Raw genomic sequence first — 26,628 nt, 5'->3', positions numbered from 1 at the left:
TGCATGAGACTTGAGAGTTGGGTTAATTACAAACTCAACAACTTATTACAAATATCATTTGTCCCACAATAGCAAGGAGATGACTTATTCCTTAACAAACTAATAATAAAGACTAAACCAACATGAGTTGAAAGAGTTGTAATCCTTTTCAAACTCTTTACAACTTCAAAATACAGTCATGGCTGAACATGTGGAGTTACACCTGAAAATGTGGAGTAAGATGTCACAATGAGTTATGATTCGTAATTTATTGTTTCCACAAGTTTCTCCATGATTCCTTGTCTTCAATAATTTTTCCAAATACACGAGATAGGCAAGAGGTAGAAGGGTCCAAGTTGAACTAGAACTCATTCTTTAACTGCTGCTTGAAAATCTGCTAGTGTGTCTCAATCAACTTTTGGTGAATGCTGCTCATTAACTATTGTGAATCAGCTCAAACGGTTTAAAGGGTTTTTAGATCTCCTTTTAAGCTTTCCAAATCATTTTGGAGATCTGAATTTTGCAATGTTACCCCGAGTTTCCGGGACGGGGACGGCAGGGGACGGCGGGACGCGTTTCCGGGACGGCAAATTTTTTTGCCAAATTTGGGGACGGCGGGGGACGGCAAAGGGGACGGCTATTAAAATATAGGAAATATTTAAAATATATAGGAAAATTTCAAAATTCTAAATGTTCATATGAAAACATGGATAAAGCATGCATACATACATTATATTCATATGAAAACAATAAAACATGGAAATGGCATGTGTATGATACTATGAAAAGTTGAAGACATTTTAGAATGTAAATTCTGAACATACAACATTGTTAATACTCAATAGACAATATGCAATTATGCATTCATAAATCAGAATTTCAATTCATTCACATTGTCAATATGCATATCATAATAGATATTAAAGAAATAACATACAAAATGTCAAAACAAAGAGGTTAAATTTTCCCTACTTCTATCGACGCGGTTTCCCCCCATATTTTTCAACGGGGGTTTGGGGGCAGCGCCCCCAAGGTGGGGTCAAGGGGCATCGCCCCTTGCGGGGTCAAGGGGCAACGCCCCGCGAGGCCAAAAAAACTTATTCTTTCATAAAGGTGTTGGGTGTTATTTTTCTATTAACTCGCCGAGTTTGGCAATTTTTGGGTGATTTTCTAATCTCTGTGTCAAAATGCCCAAAGGCTACACTGCTGCCATATAGTTTCATTGTCAAAATTATGAATTAAATTAATGTTATCTTTTAATTTTTTTTAATTTTTATTTTTACTAACAATTTGAATTAATAAGGGGCCTATATTAGAAAATTTTAAAAAAAAATTGAAAATACAACTTTTTTTAGTTTTTTAATATTTTTTAATGGCCTTAGATAAGGGGGACGTCTAGCCGTCCCCGGGACAGATTGGGGACGTCCAAGCCGTCCCCAGCCGTCCCCAGGACGTACGGACGTCCCCCAAGGCTAGGGCAGGCGTCCCCCCGTTTCGGGGACGTCCCCTAAAAATATAGGGCAATTTGGGGATGGGGGGAAATGTCCCCTGGCCGTCCCCAAGTCCCCGAAATGTCCCCGAGACGGGGACGGGGGTTTTCAGGTCGGGGACGCATCCCCGGGTAACTCTGAAATTTTGTTAAGAAATAAGTGAGATATGCCCGTTTTATTGAAACTGGTTTTTTTTTAACTTTTTCAGCACTTCCAGTCAACAGCGACATTTGTCAATTACCAATTTGTTCCTCCTGTTTTCTAGCTGTATGAACGATTCCACTCAAAAACATGTTATAATTCTAAAATACTCTACATTTAATAATAACCATTCATCTTAATATATTACCATTATTTAGCATCAACTAGCTAGACATGCAAATGCTAATCAAACACCATTAATCCTAGTTGATGCTTCATGTAACCAAAGTAATGTTTGGAAATGACTTGAAAGGACATCATAAACATGAGGTAAAATGGCATAAAACATGGAATAATATGGACAATTTATAGGCTCATCAGAAGTCACTGTACTTTATCTCTGTTTTGGAAACTATTGTAAGACCTTCTTGCAAGTTTATCATGAAATGGTCCTTAGGAATTTCCATTACTGCAGAAACCTGAAACAACATAGTGATATAGGTGAGCTCACTATGAAACTCAGTAAGATGAATCCTTTTGTCCTAAAAGACCTCTTCATTCCTCTTCTTCCAAATAAATTAAAAATAATAATTTGTAAGTGTAAGCCAAAACTTATTCAATTCAGCATTAAAGACATCAACATAACCAGCAAAAATTTCATGCCAAGTAAAACCAAGATTTACATTCCAACCCACAAGCAAACTATAGAATAATGACCATATTGCCAAGGCATATTTGCAATCAAAAAATAAATGTTCAATAGTTCCAGGCAATGCACACAAATCACAGATTCTGGTTGGCAGTCCATAGGTATGTAAAACATTTCAAATAGCTAGTTTTTTATGAATGAGAAGCCAATGAAAACAAGCTTTTTTTAGGTTCACCAGTGTTACTCCAGATATGCGGAAGTCTATTGGACCACTTAGAGTCAGGCCAAACAAGGTTCCAAGATTCATTTAGCCACTTGTATACCTCCCCAAGCCAATCAACATCATGTATAATTTGTTAACAAAAATGTCCTTGAAGTTTGATGCAGCTTTGCAGCAAATCACATTGCTTAGGCCTGTTAAGGAATATAGATCAAAGATAGAGAAAACAATAGTCTTTTCTTTCAATGTATATCTGATATATATATTTGATTCTGTCAAAGAATAACTGATTTATTATCGACTGCTTGCTGTAAACGTAATTGCCACTGTTATTGATTATTGTTTTCTGCAAGCATCGATATCATATGTATATCGGTGAAGGGCTATGTCTACGTAGAGGCATGACCCCTACGTGGCATCATGCCACGTAGGGTCATGACCCTACGTAGTCATAGTGCTTCACTATACGTTGTCAACCATTATTAGTTATGCACCGAATTTACTTACGGTACTCGATACTATCGTGCTTAATAACAGTTCGGTAGTAGTAATACCAAATACGATTTGAGAGTCATTGGATACAATGATAATATGTTAATGTTATTTGAAAGTCATCGGATACAATGATAATATGTTACTTTCATTAAATATATATATATATATTTCTATTCAAACACATATATATAAATGTATCATAATATATTGCTTGCTTCAATCCGAATGAGGCTACATCCTTAACACTCCCTCTTAGCAAAAGAGGATTAAATTTCATAATTATGTTTTATGGAACAATATTCTAGATATATATTCATTTGGCATGAGCATATACATTCACTCAGTAATGCTTGCCAGTGAAAAACTTCATATCTCAAGGAGATATGAATTATTTGATATCCAACACTCTGGGACAACAATTACATGAAGTCTATCAGATAACAACCTTGATCTTAGTGACAACTGTAAAATTGTCATTATCACAGGTGCAATAATTTTGGTATCATGACATCCGGCACATTCCACGACAGCAAATTAATGTAGTCAATCATGATATGATTGTTATCATAATTTCCGACATATTTTGGAACAACACTTAATGATAACAAATCAATAACTCGACATAACAAATCTAGTATCAAGATTTCCGACACATTTTGGGACAACAACTTAATGTAGTCAATCTTGATAACAGATCAGGCTATTGTTGAGGTCGTCACTTTACAATAGCGATTTTACACATACATCACATGAAAGATCGTCACCTTTCATGACATAACACAATTGCAATATTGCATCAAAAATATTCATGAATATATCAAATTACACATGACTAAGATTCAATATCAGAAATTTCAATTATAATTTAGTCGTACCAAGTTTACCTCTAAAGTACTCCACTTTCAACTTTGCAAGAGGTTTGGTGAATATGTCGGCACTTTGCTCTTCAATGCGGATGTAGGTCAATTTTTTAACATCTCTGTCTACCATATCTCTAATGTAATGGTAAGGGATTTCTATATGCTTGGATTGATTATGAAAACCAGGATTTACAGAAAGTTTGATGCAGCCTTGATTATCACAGTGAATCACAGTGGGGTTTAGGGGCTTCCCAAATAGTCCAACTAGCAATTTCCTTAACCACACTGCTTCATGAGCTCCCATGGAGGCAGCCATATATTCGGCTTCAATGGAACTTTGAGCGATTGCTGACTGTTTTCTGCTAAACCAGGATATCAAAGCCGATCCAAGACTAAAACAACACGCCGTTGTACTTTTACGATCAATGGAACTGCCTGCCCAGTCGGAATCAAAATACCCTTGGAGTTGTATCTCAACATTTTCATACTTCAAGCCAAGTCCAATAGTACCATGCAAGTATCTCAGAATATGCTTAGCAGCCATTAGGTGAATCTTCTTGGGTTCACCCATTAAATGACTTAACACATTAGTAGCGTAACAAATATCAGGGTGAGTGTTTACCAGGTGTTGTGCGTTGCACACGCTCCCTATTGCCGACAAGGTCCCCCTCGTTTCTTTTCCAGTCTTCGTCTCGCCTGGTGTAGGATTTTGATTTTTATCCGCCATTTTGAGATTCAACAGGTAGTAGTGAAGCAATGATCCTGCAGGAGAGTGAGCCCGCCCGTTTCCTTCAGGTCTGAGGAGTTCGTAGGAGGTCAGCAATGATCTTGTCCATGATGAGAGGATTGAATCAGCCCGTGCAAGAGATGGGGCGTCCGTAAGTTTTAAGTCGCAAGGCTAGGGGGTCAATTTGCAGAGAGTCTCGCAATTTGAAATGTTCAAGATTTCTTCCAAGGAAGACTAGTTTTAGCATAAGCCTGAAAATCAGCTAAATAGGCAAGAGTGTCAGTTGTTCCTAGGTTTGCAAAATGGCCTTTAGGGCCGAATTTGGCTTCACTGTCAAACTTTTCATTTTATCCTCCTAGCCCAAAATTGGGCAAGTTAGGTGAAAATCGCGAGAATAAGTAAAGCGCTTTAACTTTGTAACTTTTCAGAAGTGCCTTCCAGCTCGAAAATGGAGAAAGTGAAAAGCGTTAAAACTAAAAACTTTGCAAAGCCTTCTTCAATGCCGAAAATCACGAGAATAAGTAAAGCGTTTTAACTTTGTAACTTTTCAGAAGTGCCTTCCAGCTCGAAAATGGAGAGTAAGTAAAAACTAATTTCCGCATAAGTTTGCAAAAGGCCTCGTCCAGCCGAAAATCACGAGTTAGGTGAAAACTTCAAACTTTTAAAAAGGTCATTCTACCTCGAAAATCGCCTAAAGGGGTTAAATCGCAAAAACTTAAGAACTTTTCATAAGGTCTTTCTAGCCCGAAATTGAATACATGAAGGGCGTTTCACTTTTAAAACTTTTCAAAACTCCCTTCCCACCCGAAAATCGCGTAATAGGGAGAAAGCGTTAAAACTTTAAAACATTTTGCAAAAAATTGCCTTCTAGCCGAAAATCGCAAGTCAAGTGAAAGTCGCACAACCAAGGAAGGCGTAACTTAATACAAGTTTGCGAAAATAGGTTTTGGCCCGAAAATGGGCAAGCACATAAAGGGAGGCGTTAAATATACAAACTTTTCAAAAATGCCTTTTACCCCGAAAATGCATCATAAGAGAAAAGCATAAAACTTTAGAAACTTTTCAAAAGGCATTGTCAACCCGAAATTTGGGAAGGCGTTTTTTTTAAGCAAATTTTCAAGAGGTGACTTTAACCCGAAAATCACGAGTCATAGAGAGGCGACGTTGAAACTTTGTAACATTTCAAAGTTTGCAAAATTGCCTCTTGCCCCGAAAATGCCAGGAGTAAAAGGTGTTATTAACAAGTTCGCAAAGTAGGGTTTCAGCCCGAAAATCGCCAAACATCATAAAATCGCGAAATAGGGGTAAGCGTCATAAGTCATTTACCAAGTTTGCATTTGGTCTCTTCATCCCGAAAATCGTAGAGCACAGGAAATCGCAAGGTTTGCAGTTCATCGTTTGGGCCTGAAAGTGGTTAAAGGAGTAAATCGCGAGGTTTGCATTTTATGGTTTTGATCTGAAGCCTGGCAAAATATCGTGCAATTTAAAAGGGGCATTTTGTTTTTTTATGAAGTTTGCAAAGTAGAGGTTTACATTTCATCCTTTTAGCCCGAAAATCGCCCAGCATCCAAAATTGCGGAGCTTTAAACCTTTTTTTAAAATCCTCTTGAGCGAAAAACGCGAGTTAGGAATGATAGAGAGGCAGCATTTTACCTCAGCAAGTTTGCAAAATCCTTGCAGTCCAATATCGCGCAAGAGAGAAAAGTAGAAAGGCGCAACACTTTGCAAAAACGCCTAAGCCTTCGAAGTTCGTTCATCGATTGGGCAATTCGCCAGGTAAGATTCAATTCTCTCCTTTAAGTCTTTAATTTGTGCAAAATTGGTCATAATGCTTAAACAGTGGATTGGAGAGTGAAGTTTCGTAGGTTGTGATTTTACAAAGCATTAAATATAGCGCAAAAGCAAAACCTGCCAGGAAAATTGACTGTTGAAATAAAATTCAGACTTAGAGAAATTTTGAATATCTCAAAAAAACTGAACTTAGGCAAAACTCTTTTCTCAGTGCGAAACATCAGCAATCATCTGAACCCTGAGTCGCAAGATTGAACATTTGCCCTTGCCGCCGTAATCCCTCGGAAGAGGCATTTTTGGAACCCGCTCCAAGCAGCAAAATTTATACGAGACCGGCTTAATTTCCTGTTTCAAGTAGCATTTCATTTCCAATTAATCAAGCTCTTTTATTGAAGCGTCATGCTTTTTTGAATTCGATTTGACCATTGGTTTTATGCGCTAACATCGTCTCATCTCGTAATCTGTGTCCGGTTGTGCAGGATAAATGCCTAGATCAGCAGTAGAATCCTTAAAGACACCTGGTGCAACCGAAATATCTCGGGTTTCCAAGTCTTGACATCCCCCGCAGAGGCGAGAAAATGAAGTACCAATACCAAAAAGGAAGAGTTAGGGAGTCGAAAGTCCAAAGCATATGGGAGAACATAGGTGGCACTGATTTGGGCCACATAGACATTCAGGATTTCAAGAACAAGGTATACTCTCCAAACGCCTATGGTAAGCCCAGGCGAATGATGGAGAGTGGTATTGCTCAGGCAACAGGTTTCCCTCCAGCCGTGCAAAATTATGAACTAGTAGTTGAGGCTGCCAGACATTATCAGCCAAAAACTAGATTAGTGGTCCTAGAAAATATGGTGCTAGCTGATTTCACACCTGAGGCCATTGGGGAGGCATTTGATATCCCATTTCCCAATAATCCTGTTGCTACAACTATTGATGAGGCGCAGGTTGCTTATGACATGAATCCTGCTAAATGCAAAACGTTGATAAACGAAGAATGGTACAAAAAAAGGAGGCCCCCAAGCATTAGGATAAGTAAAAAGACCCCCAGAAGTGATTTGTATAATGAGTATGGCGATATGGTCACCTTACTCAGCTGGGTTATGGGACTCCCTCAATCTAATTTTTTTGAGGAATGGATGTTCTATTTTACGGAACAGGTCTTTGTCAGGAAGTCCAAGTTCGACTGGGCTTAGATCATCAGCGACAATATACACAGCTGGTCGAGCTTGAAGAAAAGAAGTACTTCACCATGACTTTTGTAATGTCCCCATTTTAGCAGACATGGTTTTTTGGGTGATTAGCCTATCATTCTGACCCTCGTAGGCTAATGAGTATGGATAGAGGGTCTTCCGAGGCTTGTATCGTCTCCAGAGTTCAGTGTGTTTCGATCTGGCTTTCATTTGGTATCATTTGGACTTCATTTGCTATACTTAATATTTATAGAAAGTTGAGATGTTAGAGATGGACCCCTTCTATTTTTAGTAAAGGGGTATGATCATATGCAGCTTCATCATGTCAGCTCCCAGTTCAGACGGCATTCAAAAATGTTGAGTATTAATGGAGTTATTAATGTTTATTTAGTTTAAACAAACATTAATGTTTTGAGCTTATATTATTAAGTTATAATATAATTTTATATTATAACTTAAGGGAGGGTCCAAGTATCATTAAAGGGGACCATTTAATTAATTAAGTGTGGCTCTTTTACGAAGGTGAAATATTAAATGACAAAGTGAAAATATTATATCATTAAATGTCATTTAATATCATTAATTGATTTAATGCCTTATTGGAGAAAATCGAACCTTCATGGGAAATATATATAAGGCTTTTGAAAAGAAGAGAAGGGAGATTGATCATTGTTATTTTTGATGAGAAGACTTGTCTCTTGGCTTTGGAGAAGAAGCTGGGGTTTCTGCAGCTTGTCGAGAGTATCGGCATTGGAGAACATGAAGACTTCATTGCATCAACAATCTGAGGGTGTGAGATATTCATCTGAAGTTGCTCCTAGGGTTGGCTTCATCCAGAAGTTGACATTGTGCTGATTGGGGATTTATTTTCAGATTTATTGGCATAGCTGAGGGCATATGTATATGGCAGACTGAGAACATCATACAGAGGGTTTATTTGCTGCTATAGTGTCGTGAACAGTGCGCTACAATACCTGTGAATAGTAAATCGCTACAGTACCCATGAATAGTAAACACTATAGTACCTGTGAACAGTAAATGCTACAGTACCTTGCCAATTTTGTGGTATTTGTGGAGACCAAATTGGAGATGTTTGTTTAGATTTATGATGAAGATTGAATAAGGAATCTTTGGCTGCTTCTACATTCTGCAAACCCCTGTAGCCGCCTTCATCACCTACAGATTGGGGTCGATTGATATTCCAAGTGACATTCAACATTGATCAGCCACTTAGCTTTCATGCCAACTGTTTGCTTAAATGCCTAATGGCTGTAGGTGTACTTTGGGATGCATGACAAGTGTTTGTCGTAATGTCTACTAGCTGTACTAGTTAATTTCAGTCATTTCATGTGTGTGTAAGCTCTAAAACAGCTAGCATATCATTTCTATAACAACTTTGCATTGTTAGAAGCTTTCCATAACTTCATTTGCAGCCTACAAACCCAAAGAAGACAAATAAAGAATTCACTACAGCGGCTTCAAACATTGTATGCCAAGTATTTGACAATATTCCTTGGGGTTCAATAAACGAAATAGGGTCAGATTAGCCAAGGGATATTACAACTTCCTACCTGATTTACATGTTTGCTCGACACCAGCCATTGACAGGGTTAATCAAGAAAGGTGAGATCGGGAATGGACCGACTCAGGTGAAGGTGTATGAATGCTACCCTCAATTGCATTATTATGGCATAGCTCAAAGAGAAAAGAATAATACTGCTTACGCAGTTGGTCAGTATGAGCGTGTCAATGATGCCTTTACAATGCACCTAGTCAGGTTGATGAAAGGGGGATTGCACGTAAGGCTTTCAGAGCAGGCTACCATTTTGATACAGAAATATGGTGCATGGTTTATCCAATTCCCTAGGTTCACTTACATCGGGATAGCAGGCTTTGAAGGAGCACCATTCCGACTTCCACGCTATCCAACAAACAAAATAGTCCTTATGGAGGTTGCAAGACAGGCACACCCAGCAGGCAGCCTACTCAGAGATAAGAAGCAGTCCGGATTCACCTTCCCCATGATCTTGGGTGCCCTCGATGTGCATTTCAAAAATTCAGTGCAAGCTGAGGAGTCGTTTGTTGAATTAGCATCCTATGGCCTACAGGAACATTTTCCAAGGGAGCGCTTCGATCATGATAAATTGGCAAAGAGGGCCTATGGCAGGCGCTACAGGGTGAAGGCATCAATTGAGGATTATTGGAGCAACTGTTCCGATGACTATGAGGTCCGAAGGTGTGAGTATTCTAGGCTAAGTGTCCAACAAATGCGGTTTTATGAGTACCGTCAGGTCCCAGATCAAGTGACTGATTATGGTAATTGCTTGCAAGTCCAAGAACTTGAGGCGGTTAAATACCTCTTGTCAGGCATTGATTGGACTAAGGATCCAATCATTGATTTTGAGGCAGTCATGGAGGCTCCAAGAAGGTATACCGATCACTGGTTATCCCAGCAAATCGAGAAATTGACCCATGAGGGGATTCAGTTTACATACAATCTGATGGGCAGTCTCGATTCCCAGTCTTTGGAGGATGAAGAAACCTCAAGCGCACCAAAGGAAGAAGTTGGTAAGCCTTGGAAAAAGAGGAAGAAAGCAAGAGCCAATAGAGGGACTCGGACATCAAAAAGAACTAGAAGAGAAAAGATCCCTATCAGGAGGCCGAAAGTTAGTTCGTCATCCAAAGACCCCAGTTCGGAGGATGATGTAGTTGAACTTGACAATATACCTTCTCCACCTTCACAGAGTGATGTTGATGCGTTCGAGGCAAATAATCCTCAGGTACAAGATGGACAAGATGCAGAGATAAGGGTCGTCGGCTCCGATGAACCTAGAAATCAAGTTGAAGAGGGAGAAATTGCACCTAATCAAGAGGTTGGTAACCATGAGCTCACATTGGGAAGTCGGCATGAATTGCAATTGAATAGCGCCGGCAAAAATGACACCACCGTTGAGGGAGAACAAAAGGGGGATGAGACCCAGGAGCCCAACAAAACTGAAAAGAAAGCATCACAAGGGGATACCCAGCAGTTGTTCAGTGAGGTAGGGGAAAATTCAACCATAAGTAAGGGATTGGATACTGCATCCGTTCCTTCTATGACCGATCAATTGCAAATAGGCAGTGAGCCAACTGAAACCTCCAAGGAACAGAGTGGGAATTTGGCAATAACATCCAGACATACCATCCCTCAAGACTAGTTAATTGCTCGTGCACAGCGGAAAGCAACTGTCAAGCCACCTATCAACCTGGAGGATATCTTCTCTCGCATAGGAGAGATAAAGTCCAAAGGTAAGAAAAAGCCCAAGACCTACTCCAGGATAACTAAGGATGAGCAGAGGAACTGCACCATTCATATCATTTCTATTCCCTGTAAAGGCTTCTTCAGGTGTTATATTCTCTAAGATTGAATGAGGGCATCTGTTTTCATTGTACACGGCTGTATTTGAGGCTTCAGCCCAAAATGAGATATGTAGATTTTGATCATGCATCATGGCTTTAGCGGCTTCGATGATGGTTCTGTTTTTCCTTTCTGCAACTCCATTCTGTTGAGGATTATAAGGTACTGTATACTCCCTCTTAATCCCAACAGAAATGCATAATTCTTTAAAATTTTCAGAGATATATTCACCCCCATTATTTGATCTTAGAGTCTTTATTTTCTTCCCAGTTTGATTTTCCACTAAGGCTTTAAACTCTTTGAATTTCAATAATACTTCATTTGATTCTTTGAGTTTTATGAAATAGATCCAAGTTTTCCTGGAGTAGTCATCAACAAATATCACGTAATACAAAAATCCCCCTAGTGATGGTAATGACATTGGACCACACAAATCAATGTGGACAAGTTCTAGTACAACTTTTGATCTGTGTTCACTTGAAGGAAAGGACCTGTTGACATGTCTTTTATGACTGCGTCTAACACAGAATAAAGTTGCCTAACGGTCACTTCACTCTCTCTTGATCAAAGTACGATTGCATGCTGATATAGTAGGAGAATCAAACAACTGACTCCAAGGTTCCTTTATGCTACAGATGTGACTCAGTTGGCTGATGTGTTTGCTGGTAATCCAAGGGGCCTTACGTATGTCGAAGAAATTTATGCAAGCTCAAGAATTTATTGACACGGATGATTTGCAATGAAGCTCTAAGTTTTAGATTTTTCAGATTTTGAAATATGCAGAAAGTAAATAGGGATAGGGTAGAGGGAAACTAAACTAAAGGTAATCTAATCCTAGGAACAAGGAGACGAGATAACTTGTGCAAAATCCAACCGCGCTTCGCTTTGCCAGCAACGCATAACTACACGAAGGCGATGCAATCTTCAGGGGGAGTGCTAAAGATTTTCAAATCATCAAAAGAAACCATTAGATAGAACAATCTCTTCTAACAATCGAAGTTGAACATACACATATAACGAGGCTCAGACTAACTTTGCACGGTATGCAACAATCAGCCGCACACCAAAAGTATGAGCACGAATTTGGCAACAAGCAATCCTATCAAATCCAGTTCATCTAATAGCATGAAAACAAATCTAATCTATGAAGAGAGCGAGACCATGCGAGTTCCAAAACAACACAAGAACACACCAACAATTGAACAATGTATTAAGTGTTTGCTTCAAAACTCTTAGCAACAATCTCTGACGATAGTCTCTCCTCCTTACAAATGAGGGGGTCACCCCCTTATATAGGCCTCAAGCCATGATTACATGCAAAACCCTAATTAGGGTTTGCCCTAAAGATCCCCCACTCAAGGTGCAACAAGGTGGGAATCTGCATTAAATAACCCATTACGCCCACTTACAATAAATTTAAAAGGGCCAAAAATAGCGCCCATGGTGATGATCATGCCCGGAATATAACTGACGTCGTCATAAATGCCTACCACTCTCCAAGCAACGACGACATGCAAGAAGAATCCGTCATAAAACCATAATGAGAGGACGACATGCAAGAAGATTCCTTATCCTGCGGTGGCATGCGTTGACCGGTCCCACGCCTTAGTCAATGTTCCTTCAGCCATAAATACGCCATCACTATTCAGTCAAAAGACTTTCGTCCAAAAATGGATGACCATTATCTCGTTCATTAATGGCGTATGCGATGAACCTACCGACGACGGCCTCTAGTTCTCCGATGGAGACACTTGGCACATTCTCGATGTTGAATTCCATCAAGGCAATCTTCTCTTCGCTTCTGGAAAAGAAACTTTCCCACTCTGCCATAGCTTCCTGTGTTTTCTTCATCATACCGGAGAATGAAGAAACGTTTGCAAAGTGTTCCTTAGGAAACGAACCGACGAAGAAGAAATCATGCAACTGGGATTTCAAGGAATTCACTGTTATTCCTCTGTCGCTGAGTTTCCTTGAAAATAAAGCTTCCATGGCACTGAGGATTTCTTCTTGTATCCCTCTAATAGACTCCTTCAAGGTGACGGAATCAATGCTGAATTTATCAAGGGTGTTCTTCCCTGAACAGATGGCGTAGAACCATCGGGGAAAGTCATAGGCTTCATTCTCTTGGATTACTTTCCCGTCTACCAGTGTTTGCCTTGGAGTCCTTGTCAGGGCCTTGAGTCGGGAAATGGTTAAGTCTTGGTAGACATCAACATCTTCCCATAGTCCTTCCGCCGTTTCCAACCTACTTAGGAGGGCCACGAACCTCGAATGGAGCTGAGCTAGATCTTCTACAAATTTCCTTGCCTCAGCATAAACATCTTCTACCCATTCTCAGGAATTATGTGCCATTGCCTTTGTAAGTTATGCATCATCAATTACTTCCTTGGGAAGGAAGGGAGGGGGAGTGGATGAAGAACCCGCTTCCCTGAGGGGTTTCTTGAAACTCCTGACGTACTTGCATAGAAGTTCGTTTTCCTTCTTCAGCCGCTTGCATTTTGCCTTTGACTTCAGCAATTTCTCCTTCATGGCAAAGAAAGAATCATCGAAATCTCCCATTACTTGAGCAGTGGAAGCATGGCCAAGATCCACCTGTCTGATGACGTAATCTTCCTGCCTAATCTCACTCCTATCCTTATCCACCACAGGTTTAGCAATGTGCAAGGTCCGGGCTCCGAATTCTTCCCTGACTACCTTGGAAAACTTCCAGGGGGCTTTTCTTTCCGGTGGCTGATCCATCCTCTTCAATAATTCTTCTAATTCTTGAGCAGGATTGGTCCCTCCTTCTGCTTCATTTCCCAATCTGCCTACCAACCTATCTGGCACGAGAATGGAATGGCTGTAATCCTCTGCATGCTCCCGTTCTTGAGATTCCTCTTCCATTTCGCCAAGGATAGTCTCTACGAAATTATCCTGGCGAACTTCTTCCAGGTGCGGGGAAACTTCTTGTCTCTGACTTCTTGGTTGATGACGGTCCTGTGAAGCGTTGATGCTAAGTATATCAAGTGCTGGAACGTTCCCTGGAAGTGGGCCTGCGGGATGTGGGAACATTTCTACTTCTTGTACACTTGCGGAGCTGACTGGTGAATGTTCCCTTTCTGTCCTCGTTCTCTTTTGTGGAGGCTCCTCCTGCTGGGCTTCCTGCTGAACCTCGCACGGGATTTCCTATTGGGTATCCTTTGTCTTTGTTACCCTTGGCCTCTTTGGGACACTTTTTCTTTTGTCCACTCGGGCCTCTCTTCCTGCCTGACTTTGAATCCAGATTTCCCATCAGCTGGTATGTCAGATGGACATGGTTTTCCACCAACTTTCTTGTCTGCCTGTCAATCCAGTGCTTAGTGAATTTTAGCACTGTCCTAGCAAAAATGTTCAAATCATCTACCTCAGGCTCCGACCAATCTGGCAATAGGATAGGTCTATTCTTTATCCTCTCGAATTCGGGTTGCATCAAATTTGAGTCTTCCTTCACTTGGTCTGGTACCTGATGAATCTCACTTATTCTAATGGTGTTGAGGGGCAGTCTGGAGTGCATTCTTCTCCGGACCTCAAAATCATCCTCGGCACCTGCCCAGTAATCCTCCAAGTGAAATCTATGTATGAATTTGACACCGGCAACCTTCCTAATCTGGCTGTAGGATCATATTGGGCCCTAAAAGTGTAAAATGGTAGGCGATAGAACGCCAATTCGCCTGCTGTACTTTCAGCGGCCTCCAATCCTGGGCATATCTTCATGAAATCTCCCAAGACAATCGGAAATTCAATAGATTGCTTCTTCTTCTTCTGCAGCTAATCGTAGGTAGTCAACTGCCTCATGAGCTCAAGCAATATAAGCTTATCTGATGGATATCTGGGCAATTTGTAAGACTAGAAGGAGAAGCCCTGCGACCTGACGTAGGTGAACTTGGGGAATTGCAGGAACACAGCGCCATATTTTTGGACCAAAGCACTTGCCTATGGAGACAACCTCATGTGCAACTTATTTTGCATAAGTCGTCTCAGGTACATGGTGAAGGTGTCATTCGCCAACTTGTAAGAATTCGCATTGTGGAGATGTAGTTGAGGATAACATTCATGCACCTTCAACTGAGCTGGCCCGCAACCCATGACTCCTCTTGCTGGCAGCCCATCGAATCCTCCCCTTCGTGCAAGCATATAGAACAGGTAGGAACTCATGGAAAAGGATTGAGATCTTTTCTCCTGCAAGTTCTTCAATTGTTCGTGCAAGTAGTGGCTGATCAATCTAGCCCAGTCGATCAGTGTATTCGAATTCATGATCTCGCCTATGTAGAAGAACATCCAAGGCTCGAAGTTTACCGAGTGCGAGCATCCCATTACTCTGCTCAGCATCTTTATCATGTCCACATACTCCTGCTTGAACTCGAAGATTGTGAGAGTTTTGGGCATCTTGGAAACGTGTACTCTAGGCTTCAGCAACCACTACTTGTTGATCAAATCAGCATATCTGGCGGGGCCTACTTCATAGACTGCTTGGGCACCGTTGCTGGTCCTGTACATCATGGAGTAATGTGAAGGGATTCCGAAGGCTTCACCAATTGCCTCTGGAGTCAATGTTGCCAGTAACTTGTCGTCTGGCGTTGAGATTGTCTTCTGCTCCAGATTGTAATGTGTTGCACATTCCAAGACTAGATCTGGGCATTGAATGGCGGGAGGAAAGCCAGCTGCTGCAACTATTCCACTTCTCACAATTTTGACAGCTGGCGGAGATGGATTGTGTCCTGCAGTTCTGAACATTCTTATCTTAAATGCAGTCCAGTTGAACGTGTCGAAATTGGTATCGCTGATCTCTTCCCATCTTGAATTCAACCGAGAATGGGGAAGAAAACCTTTCATCTCTGCTTTGATCAATGCCTGCTTGGAGATAGTAGCTGCCTTGCTAGGTTTCGCCATCTTGGGAATACTTTGAATTGATGAAAATAGAGACTAAGTATGAAAACTCTTTGCTTCTTTACTGAATCTTGCACGTGAAAAATGAAATGTTTTTCCCAACTTATATAGAATTCCCAAGAGGCACCAAATTAGTAATTGCATTTATGGCGCGTCATTCTTTCCTTATTACTATGCCATGCAAGGCAATTTCCTATGCGTGTGAGTTCAAATTTAGAATTTTCCTTAAATGCTCCAAGTCATGCGTCATACTTGGAAGATTCCTCTTGCCAACTCATTGATTTCATTCTTTCCAATTCTGAAGGATCTTTCTTAGGATTTGCTCGATTCCACTCCAACTTGCTATTTCTTGCTTTAGAAGGAATTTTCATGCCTCTTCTTCACATCCCTATTTTTTAGGGATCTTCCTAAATTTTAGGAGTTAGGTTCATTGGATGGGGAATTTCGTCCTGATTTGGAATCTATAAAAATTTCCATATTTGGCCGGGATTTGATGTCTAAAAATAACATAACTGAAAATTTGCCCGAGGGGAATTTTTTCTTTTTATTCCTCCTTGACTCCTTGGATTCTGTGCCTTCGGCAAAATTTCAAATTTTCTGCTTGGGTGAAATTTTACCATGCCAAGGATTCATGAATTTTCCCTCTGTGAATGACTTCTTGGATTCAACGCCCCAGTCCAGACCTAGGCGCATTTTCCACATGTCCATGGAGAGGCGGAATTTTGCACTTGTGAATGCTTCGTTGGTTTCAGCACCCCAGACCAGACCTGGGCGCATTTTGGCTTTGTCCATGGAGAGGCGGAATTTTGCACTTGTGAATGCTTCCTTGGTTTCAGCGCCCCAGTCCTTACTTGGGCGCATTTTCCACATGTCCATGGAGAGGTGGATTATTGCACTTGTGAATTCATTCTTGGTTTTAGCGCCCCAGCCCTTACTTGGGCGCATTTTCCACATGTCCATGGAGAGGTGGGTTATTGCACTTGTGAATTCATCCTTGGTTTTGGCACCCTAGTCCTTACCTGGGCGCATTTTCCACATGTCCATGGAGAGGTGGATTATTTCACTTGTGAATTCATACTTGGTTTCAGCGCCCCAGCCCTTACCTGGGCGCATTTTCCACATGTCCATGGAGAGGTGGATTATTGCACTTGTGAATTCATTCTAGACTTAGAATATTTTGACCTTCTGTGCTTTTGGAGTGCTTTCCTGAGCTTTCCATTTTAGGCATGGATTTCCAGCACTTGACCCATTTCTGGCCACCTTTGTCTGCTATCTGACTTTCCGGAATTAGAAATGCCTGTGAATGCCTGATCCTTGTCGCCTTGGTTGACTGACCCTACCTGTAATAACTTTCCAAAAATAGAAACTCTCCAGGTCTCAGTGTTAGATCCCCGAACCGGGTGCAATAATGACTTACTATAAATAGAAACTACTAAAAATAGTAAGTTTGATTTTTGGCAAAATGGCGACATTCCAGGACTCAAAAAAATCCCTCAAAAATAGGGACTTTCTAAAAATAGAAAGTTGTTCCGTTTGGGCTCAAATTTTGCTGGGAGGTGCTCTGAAGGGTCTCGACTCCAGTCGTATGCTCAGTTTCCCCGAAACCCTAATAGGAACCCCTAGAATCTAGGATAGAAGGCAAAACCCTAGAAAAAGGACAAAATAGGCTTTAGACTTCACAGAATTTGCTTGACAGAGAAGCAGATTAACCCCAACTGACTCCCAAACACTCGAAACGCGGAGAGATTGAAGAGATTGCCACTAACACACAAAACAAAAGCCAAACGACCAAAAGGGCCTAAAAGCAAAGGGGGTCCCCATCTGGGATGGGGTGATGTGTGATTAGGTCACAACAGGACCCTTTTGAGTTCTTCCCTAGAGCACATCCTTTACAAGTTCCAACATGATCAGATTTTAGATTGGGTAATCCTGTGGTGATCTTTCCTATAGAAGGTAGGGCACTAAATCGAAGATGTCCTAATCTTCTATGCCAAATTTCATTATAATTTGATACTTCAAGATTTAGTGCTTGTTTTTGAGAATTACATAGTTTATATAAACTACCATCTCTAGATCCTATAGGAATAGCATTCTTTATGTTGGAATTTTTAGGCCAGAGTAGAACTTTATCTTCATGGAAGGTGACGCAATATCCTTGATCAGCTAGTCTTGAAATAGAGACCAAATTCCTTTTGATACCTGGTACAAAAAGAACATCTTTCAATTGTAATTTAACTCCTGTTCTTAATTGAATTGAGCAGGTCTCAATTCCTTTCATTGGATAGGTAGAATTGTCTCCAATTGTAACTTCTTCAGCTAAGTGCCCTTCAAAGGTTTCGAATTGATCTCTAAATCCGGTTATGTGCCGAGATGCTCCGCTATTGATTATCCACATATGTTTGTTTGAATTTAGTTCGCTTGATAAGGCTAAGAAGAATAGAGGATTCTCTACTTCCTTGACTTCAGCTATGGTTGCTTGGGCTTTCTTTCTTTTTGGGCAGAACCTATGAGTGTGTCCAAATTTATCACACCTGTAGCATTGAATCTTGGAGAAGTCTCTATTTTTGTGATTATTTCCTCTCTTCTGTTTGAACTTCTTTTTCTTCCCTTTGTTGCTTGTGTTAGCATGTAGTGCTTGAATTTCTCCCTCTTTGTTTGGACCCATCCCTCTTGTAATTAGTCGAGATTCTTCTTGAGTGCAATCGTTCTTGAGTTGATTGAATTTTGGTAGTGTCAATCGAGCACTAATGCCTTGAATAAAGGATTCCCAACTGGATGGTAATCCCTTAAGTGCTATTAGAGATAGCTCCATATCATCTACATTATTTCCAATAGCTGACAATTGGTCTTTCAACTTTGAAATCCTCATGAAATAGGATGTGATTGTTTCTCCTTTGTTCATGTTGATATGCATTAATTGCTGTTTTAAAGTGAGCAATTTGATTGCATTATTTATTTCATATGTATTTTGGATGGTCTTGAACATATCATAAGTTGTAGTTAGTTTTGATATGGTTGGAAGAATGTGATCTTTAACAGCATCAATTATTATTTTCTTAGCCTTGTTGTTGTGTCTTTTCCAAGTTGTTTGCTCTAGTTCGTCTTCGGGCATCTTTGTGTCTTCTTCTATGTATGCATCTAGTTAAAGTTCTTGAAGAATTGCTATAATTCAAATTTTCCATGAGACAAAGTTGGATGCGCCTTCGAGTCTATCCTCCACTCTAACATTGTTCACCATGATTTTTCTTCCTTTGATTCTGAATGCAAGTCTGAATTTTAATTAAAAATGTCACTATCTTTTATTTATTTCTCTACCAACCTGGCTTTGATACCATGTTAAGGAATATAGATCAAAGATAGAGAAAACAATAGTCTTTTCTTTCAATGTATATCTGATATATATATTTGATTCTATCAAAGAATAACTGATTTATTATCGACTGCTTGCTGTAAACGTAATTGCCACTGTTATTGATTATTGTTTTCTGCAAGCATCGATATCATATGTATATCGGTGAAGGGTTATGTCTACGTAGAGGCATGACCCCTACGTGGCATCATGCCATGTAGGGTCATGACCCTACGTAGTCATAGCGCTTCACTGTACGTTGTCAACCATTATTAGTTATGCACCGAATTTACTTACGGTGCTCGATACTATCGTGCTTAATAACAGTTCGGTAGTAGTAATACCGAATACGATTTGAAAGTCATCGGATACAATGATAATATGTTAATATTACTTTCATTAAATATATATATATATATATATGTATTTCTATTCAAACACACACATATATATATATATCATAATATATTGCTTGCTTCAATCCGAATGAGGCTACATCCTTAACAAGGCCTATATCTTTTATTACTTTAATTGGAAAGAAGGCCCCCAAGCCATTTTTCAACATCGAATATGTTTTTTATGAGACCAAGGCATATCATAGCTAGTCCTCAATGCTCCCAAGTCTTCATCTCACCATTGTTCAAGATATCATGTAACACCTTAACCCCCACTTAGTTCCAATTTTTCACAAAGCATACTTGAAACAATTCCAAAGGTTTCTCATTTATAAGTACATTCCACCGTATAGATCTAGTCTGGACACAATATGCAGTTGACTTAGAGAAGGCAACCCCATTCAATATCAAATGTCTTACTTTACTCCATGCCTTCCAAAACTAGAAAACACAGTCGAGTGAAACACTCTAACCTCAAATTGGCTAAGTAGGATGTGTTGTAGATGTAGAGAGCCCCACTATTTGTCCATTTTGGGTTTTGAGATTGCTAGATTATTTATAATCAGAATTTTCCAAGGTTCATCTCCTTCGATGGCTTTAAAAATCCATTTGGACTCAAGGGCCAAACCTTGAATCTTTAGGTCTTTTAATGCTAGGGCACCCATGTTTTTTGGCAAGCAGCACCAAGCCCAATTCACACTACGTCTCTTTCTACTACCTTTGTCCTCTGACCAGAGAAAATCTCTCAAAATTGCAGTTTACCAAATTGAACACTAGCAAATAGCCAACCAGAAGAGTGATAAATTGCATGAGATGCAATAACATTTTGCACAACCTAGATCCTACCCACAAGAGACACTAAGTTTTCCATTTGATATGCTTCTTTTCTATCTTCCGGTAAACCCATTCCCACATTTTTGAGAGAAGGTGAAACAACGAATGGGATACCCAAATATCTTGCCACTTTATTAGGATCTACGCATTGCCACCCCTTGTTTGTAAGCCAATTAGGGGGGTCTTAAGCCCAACTAATCACAGTAGCCTTATAAGGGGAGGCTTTGGAGCTAGAGGCTGCACATAATAAATCCAATCTTTTTAGACAATGTTATCAAATTTTCCTCTATTAATTCAATGAACAATGCAATGTCAATTGGTCATTTAGCAACTGTTCATGATAGGTGATCCAATATCATTGATTGGGGGGGAATATGAGACTAGTTTTAAGAATATAATGTAGGGCATCAACTGCAGTCACGAATAAGGTCAGGGCTATTGGGCAACCTTGTCTAATAGACCTCTAAAGAAAAATGGACTTTGTAAGTTCTCCACTCACTCTCACTTGAGTAGAGGAGTCACTAAAGAGAATATTAATCCATTTGTAGAATTTAGGTGGGAAGCCAAAAGCTTTCAACATTTCAAGGACAAAGGGCCACTCAATCCTATCATAAGCTTTCTCAAAATCTAACAGGATCATTGCAAGATTTTGATTGTCATGTTTGGCCCACTGCACACCTTCCCAAGTTGTGATCAAATTTCCCAATATATACCTATCTTTTATTGTAGACACCTAAAATTGTCTTGTCTAATTATTTTATTTATTTAATTAGTTTATCCTAAGTCTTCTATTAATTAAATAAATTCTTATTTATTTAATTAATTTATTAATCCTCTTCTAATCGTTTTCTAATTTAAATAAATACTTTTATTTATTTAAATTGTCTTTTTCCTAAATTAAATAAATATTTTATTTATTTAATTGATCCCACTTCCTCTATTAATTAAATAAATCTTTATTTAATTTAATTAATTCATTAGCCTTTTCTACCCATGACACATGTCATTCATTTCTTAATTCTTCTCCTACCTACCCCCTTTATCATTTAATTATTTCCTCTACCTACCCTTTAATCTTAGCTGACCATTTATCTTTACACCTCTTAATCTTATCCCTCCATTTCTTACAGTGTTCTCTATGTAAGAGGATACTCTCCTTTATTATCAACCCTAATCATCAAATCAATCTAATGACAAAATCATGCCTCTTGTGATCAAGCTATCAACCACATTTCCGTTCTTTGTTGAGCTCTTGTGCACACATAAAATCTGAGAGCAAATATATCAAACAAGATCAATGGAGATAGGAGACAATGGAGATTGAAACCCTACTAGACATGTGAATGGTATATCTTGTTTTGATGATCGTAGGTATCTCTATTGGTATTGGTGAATGTTTCATTGTAGGATCTAGATTGTTTGTGGTTGAATCTTTATGGTTTTACAATAGTTTATCATCACTTTTCACCGTATACATTTATAAATCCAGTCTAAGTGATTGACACTATCTTCCTCAAAATCCCTCTTAGTCTTCCAACAAGAGTTTTGGCCAATATCTTATATGAGACATTTAGAAGAGCAATAGGTCTCCAATTTTTAATCAAGTTTCTATCTCCTTCCTTTGGAATCAATTTGATGATCCCTCTATCTATATTATGTCATGTTGATGGGTGTTTTATGACCACACCAACAGAGAATAAAAATGCCAAAGACACTTTATCCTTTCTTGAGCAAAATTGCCTTTCATGCTAAGATTGCAAAAGTTCATAAAAGTGATTCCAAGGTTCCTATGCGAACTTGCGACTTTATGATGCATATAGCTCATTTGGTATGATGTGTATTGGTAATCCAAGGGGGACTTACGCTTTTGTTCTTTGATCACAATGAGACTTGGAATCATGCACTCTCCAGGAATGTATGCTACAGAAGATATAGCAATGAAGGTTCTCTTTTTTGGATTTTGAATCACGGAATTCAAAAAAAATCAAAAAAGGATTGGGTTAGGAATTGTATTCTACCCCCTAAGAATTCAAGAGATGGTGAATGATTGGGTGAAATCAAACCACACTTAGGCTCGCCAAAAGAAACAACTAGACAAAGTGGGTGCAATCTTCAAAGGTTGTGCGGATGATTTTCATACCTTGAATAATTACCATCAGAATAAACGATATTTATCTAAGGATAGAAGTTAAACATCCACAAAAAACAAGCTCAGACTAACCTTACACAATGAAAAGAAATCATCTATTCTTTAAAGGTATGAGCAAAAGGATTTCACCACTAATCAACACTATCAGATCTTTCATTCACTAAACAACTTTGGAAGAAACAAATTCTATTTTATTTTTTGAAGGATAGGAAACCATGCAACTTGAAGACAACATAGATATTAACAAAATAATCAATGAATGAATTATTATTATCTTGGCAATATTTCAACAACAATTTCATAATATCTATCCTTATTACAAATGAGGGGGATAAATCCCTTTATATAGGCCTTCAAAAGGCAATGAGAACAAACCCTAATTAGGGTTTCAAAGTAAATGACCACCTTTTATGCAAAAAGACCTAGAGTAAAAAACCAATAACTAGATGTCAACTAAGCATCAAACAACTCATCATCTAGAAGTAAGTGCCCCTTATCTCTCTCTTTGATGGCAAATTCAACGAACCTAGACACCACTATCTCGAGTTCATCTACAGAGACACTTGGAGTAATCTCATGCTTGGACTCCATGATTGTTGTATCCTTTTCACATTGACAAAGAGTCTTCTCCCATGCTAGCGTGAGCTCCTGAATCTTGCTCATGAAACTAACGAATATAGAAATGTCATCCAAGCAACTTCCTGAGAAAGAACTCATGTTCATGAAAACGGGTTCCTTGACCTTGCTCTTCAAATTATTTGTGGTCATTTCCTCATCTCCCATTTCTTGTGCAAACAATGCCTCTGTTGAGGAGAGGATTTCCATCTGAATTTCTTTAAGTATCCTCCTTCGTCGGGTTGACTCTTCATTTGATTTCTCGAAGGCTTCCTTTCCTAATATCACTGTGCAATATCATCTGGAGAAGTCATATGCTTCCTTTTCCCTGATCACCCCTCCTGCCATCAATGTGTCTCGAGGAATCTCCATCAATGTTCCTAGGCATGAGATAGGCTTGTCTTAGTAGATATGAGTGTCTTCCCAAGCATGATCAATATCTTGGATTAAACTGAGGATGGCCAAAATCCTATTATACATTTGCACTAAGTCCTCAATGAATGCATCTGCCTCTTTGTGAACTTTCCTCAACCAGTCTTTAGTTCCCTGAGCAATTATCTTCATTTCTTCAAGGCCTTCAACTTATTCGCCTGGAAGGGTAGTGGGTGGAACAAATGTTTCATCTTCTTGTCTAACTAGCTTCATTAGGCATTGCACATATCCACCTAAGGATTTATGGTCAGTCTTCAACTTCTTGTACTTTCCTTCCAATTTCCTAATTTGATCTTTCAATGCTTGAGTGGAGTCATCAAAATCCTCAATGGCTTGAGCTCTTGAAGTAGGTCCTGTTGATGTGTTTTTTATGCACATAACAATACAGAATAAATTACCAAAGTAATTTACCCTCTCTTGAACAAAATCACCTCAGATGCTAAGAATGAGATCAACTAAAATGATTCCAAGGTTTCTACATGTCAGGTCTTGACGAGTGGGTAAGTTCAGTGGTTGATGTGAATTGTTGTGTTTCACTTGGGGACTTACGCAAATGTTTGGATTGTCATGAATGATGCGGAATAGGTGTGCTGACAACTTAAGATTTATCAATAAGGCTTTGGATTTACTTCTTACTAAAAAAGGGGGAAAAAGAATAGGGTTCAGGAAATCTATTCTAATCCTAGGAATGTAGGAAATGATGAATGGATTTAATGGAATCAAACCAGGCAAGGTCTCACAATCAGGTATTGACACAAGCCTAGTGCAATCATCTAAGGTATACTTAATGATTTTCAGACTATTACCATCAAACGTAGACACCATCCAAGTTGATGCTTGTCAACGGACGCATAATAGTTGAAGTTATGTTTACTCAAACTCCAGTTGACCACACAAGGTGCACTTACTAGCGGCAAGAGGCTAGTGGTATGGATTAAGGATTCCACACAAATAAATTCAACAAATCTTCCACTCAATCTAACATACATGAAAATAAATTCTAATCTAACTTGGAGGAATTGAGAACCATGAATGCAAATACAACATTTGAAGAGCAAAATCACCGACAATTGAACAATGATTAGGATTCAAATAGCTGTAGCATATACCAACAATTCTACAAAAATTCTCTCTTACAAATGAGAGACAAAGGGGCATATATAGAGTCTCTTACAAAAATGGATGGCCCAGATTGATCTAAGATCAACGGTCGAGATCATGCCAACAAAACCCTAGAATTGCCCTAATTAGGGTTACATCAAAAATGGCGCCACCAACATATGGCCCAATGAAAAGATACCTAGTCATCATATAGGGAATCTTCTAGAAGATTCCTTCCTGCATCTCTCTCTCTCCTAGCATACTCCAAAAATCTAGCCAATACTGAATCTAACTCCTCCATGGAAATGCTAGGCAAGGTATCCTGCTGTAAATCAATCACATCCAATGAATCCGAGCTAGCATTCAAAGTGTTATCCCATTCTGGCATAAGCTTCTGCGAATTATGAACATGAATCAACAAAGAGACCAAGTCATCAATCTGACTCTTCTTCAAAGAGTCCAACTGGCAAAAATACATAAATTTCATCTTGTCTCTTAATTCGGCTAAGTGTAAACCACTAGCATCACTAACATCAATACCCAATAATTCCTCAATCGAGGCAAGGATCTTCATCTGAATGTCCTGAATTAATTCTTCCATCTCCATACAACTCAATTGGGCGTTCTCATAAGTTGATTTCTTCAAGGCTAATGCACAATACCAGCCATGGAAATCATATCTGTCTCCACTGTGCACATTGTTCTCGTTGACCAAGGTGGAATTAGGAACCTTCTTCAATGCCAGGAGGCGTGGAATAGTCTTGTCTTGAATAGGTTGGAATTCTTCCCAAACTCCCTCCAAATACTGGATTCTGAATACGAGCGTTGTTGTCTTATCAAATGCATGGACAAACTGAGTAAGGAAATCATCTACCTGCTTCCTTGTGCTTTCAATCCACTTTTCCACCTCTGAGTGTGTACTTCTCGCTACCTCGCAGTGTGAATGTATTTCATGGTCAACTGCAATAGGGGAAATAAGGGTGGGATCTTGTTGACGTGTATTTTGTACACCATCATACACAGAATAAAATACCTAAAGGCATCTTATCCTCTCTTGAATAAAGTCTCTAACTGCTGAAGATTCGCATGAAGGATCAGTTAGGATGACTCCAATGTTCTGGTTAGTAGGGTCTCTACGTGTGGATAAACTCCAGTGGTATGATGTGATTTGCTGGAATCACAAGGGGACTTACATCTGATGATTGAACTTCCGATCTGCTTTGCTGGAACACAGGCTCTTACTAGCTTAGATTTGAAAAAATGGAAAAAGGATGAGGGCGAAGAGAAGATCTAATCCTAATACTAAGAATGTAGGAGCAATGATTTGATTTTTGATGAAACTCTAACTAGGTCTTGTTTTGACATCAATGGACCATCTCCACAAGGCTAGTGCGATCTTCTAAGGGAAGCTTTATGATGTTCAAATCATCACCACAGGCATAGACACCATCAAGTTGATGCATATCAATGAAGAAGCGACAAATTGAAATTGAGCTTAAGCTGAATGATTCCAGTTGACTACACAAGGCAAGTCTGCAATCAACAAACTGCTAGTAGTATGGATATACGAATTCCACCATTAATCAATCGCATTTCCTCCATTCATCTAATCATCTACCATCTAGGATTGAAGACTCAACAAGAAACCATGCAAATTGCAAGAAACGACACACTTCACCATTACTTCAATGAAAATGGAGTTTGTTTACAATCAATGGCAACAATTTCTTGCCTTGTCCTCCTATTCTACTCTAATTACTATTCTATCAATTTCTAACTACTCTCTATCTACTAACTGCTTTCTATTATTTACAACTCTCTCTAATTATTGCTAATTGCCCTTACAAAATGAAATGCCAGGGCTTATATAGTGCCCTCAATACAATTCGATGGCTTAGATCAATTCGAG

At 39.3% G+C, this 26,628-nt stretch overlaps 1 protein-coding gene and 1 long non-coding RNA gene across 3 annotated transcripts in view; one reads left to right on the top strand and one right to left on the bottom strand.

The window, feature by feature from the left end:
- LOC131062195 (DNA repair protein RAD51 homolog 3) overlaps window positions 1–26,628 on the top strand; it is a 205,242-nt gene that overhangs the window by 163,291 nt on the left and 15,323 nt on the right. The window lies entirely within an intron of this gene.
- The window catches only part of LOC131876341 (uncharacterized), a 40,686-nt gene continuing 15,843 nt past the window's right edge, over window positions 1,786–26,628 (bottom strand). Inside the window, exon 3 of the long non-coding RNA XR_009372617.1 lies at window positions 1,786–2,089. This is a non-coding gene — a long non-coding RNA (uncharacterized LOC131876341). The remainder of the gene's footprint in view (window positions 2,090–26,628) is intronic.

Source organism: Cryptomeria japonica, chromosome 5, assembly GCF_030272615.1.
Source record: "Cryptomeria japonica chromosome 5, Sugi_1.0, whole genome shotgun sequence".
Taxonomy (NCBI): Eukaryota; Viridiplantae; Streptophyta; class Pinopsida; order Cupressales; family Cupressaceae; genus Cryptomeria; species Cryptomeria japonica.
Note: the sequence above shows the minus strand (reverse complement) of the source record. Positions and strands in the feature narration are given on the sequence as shown.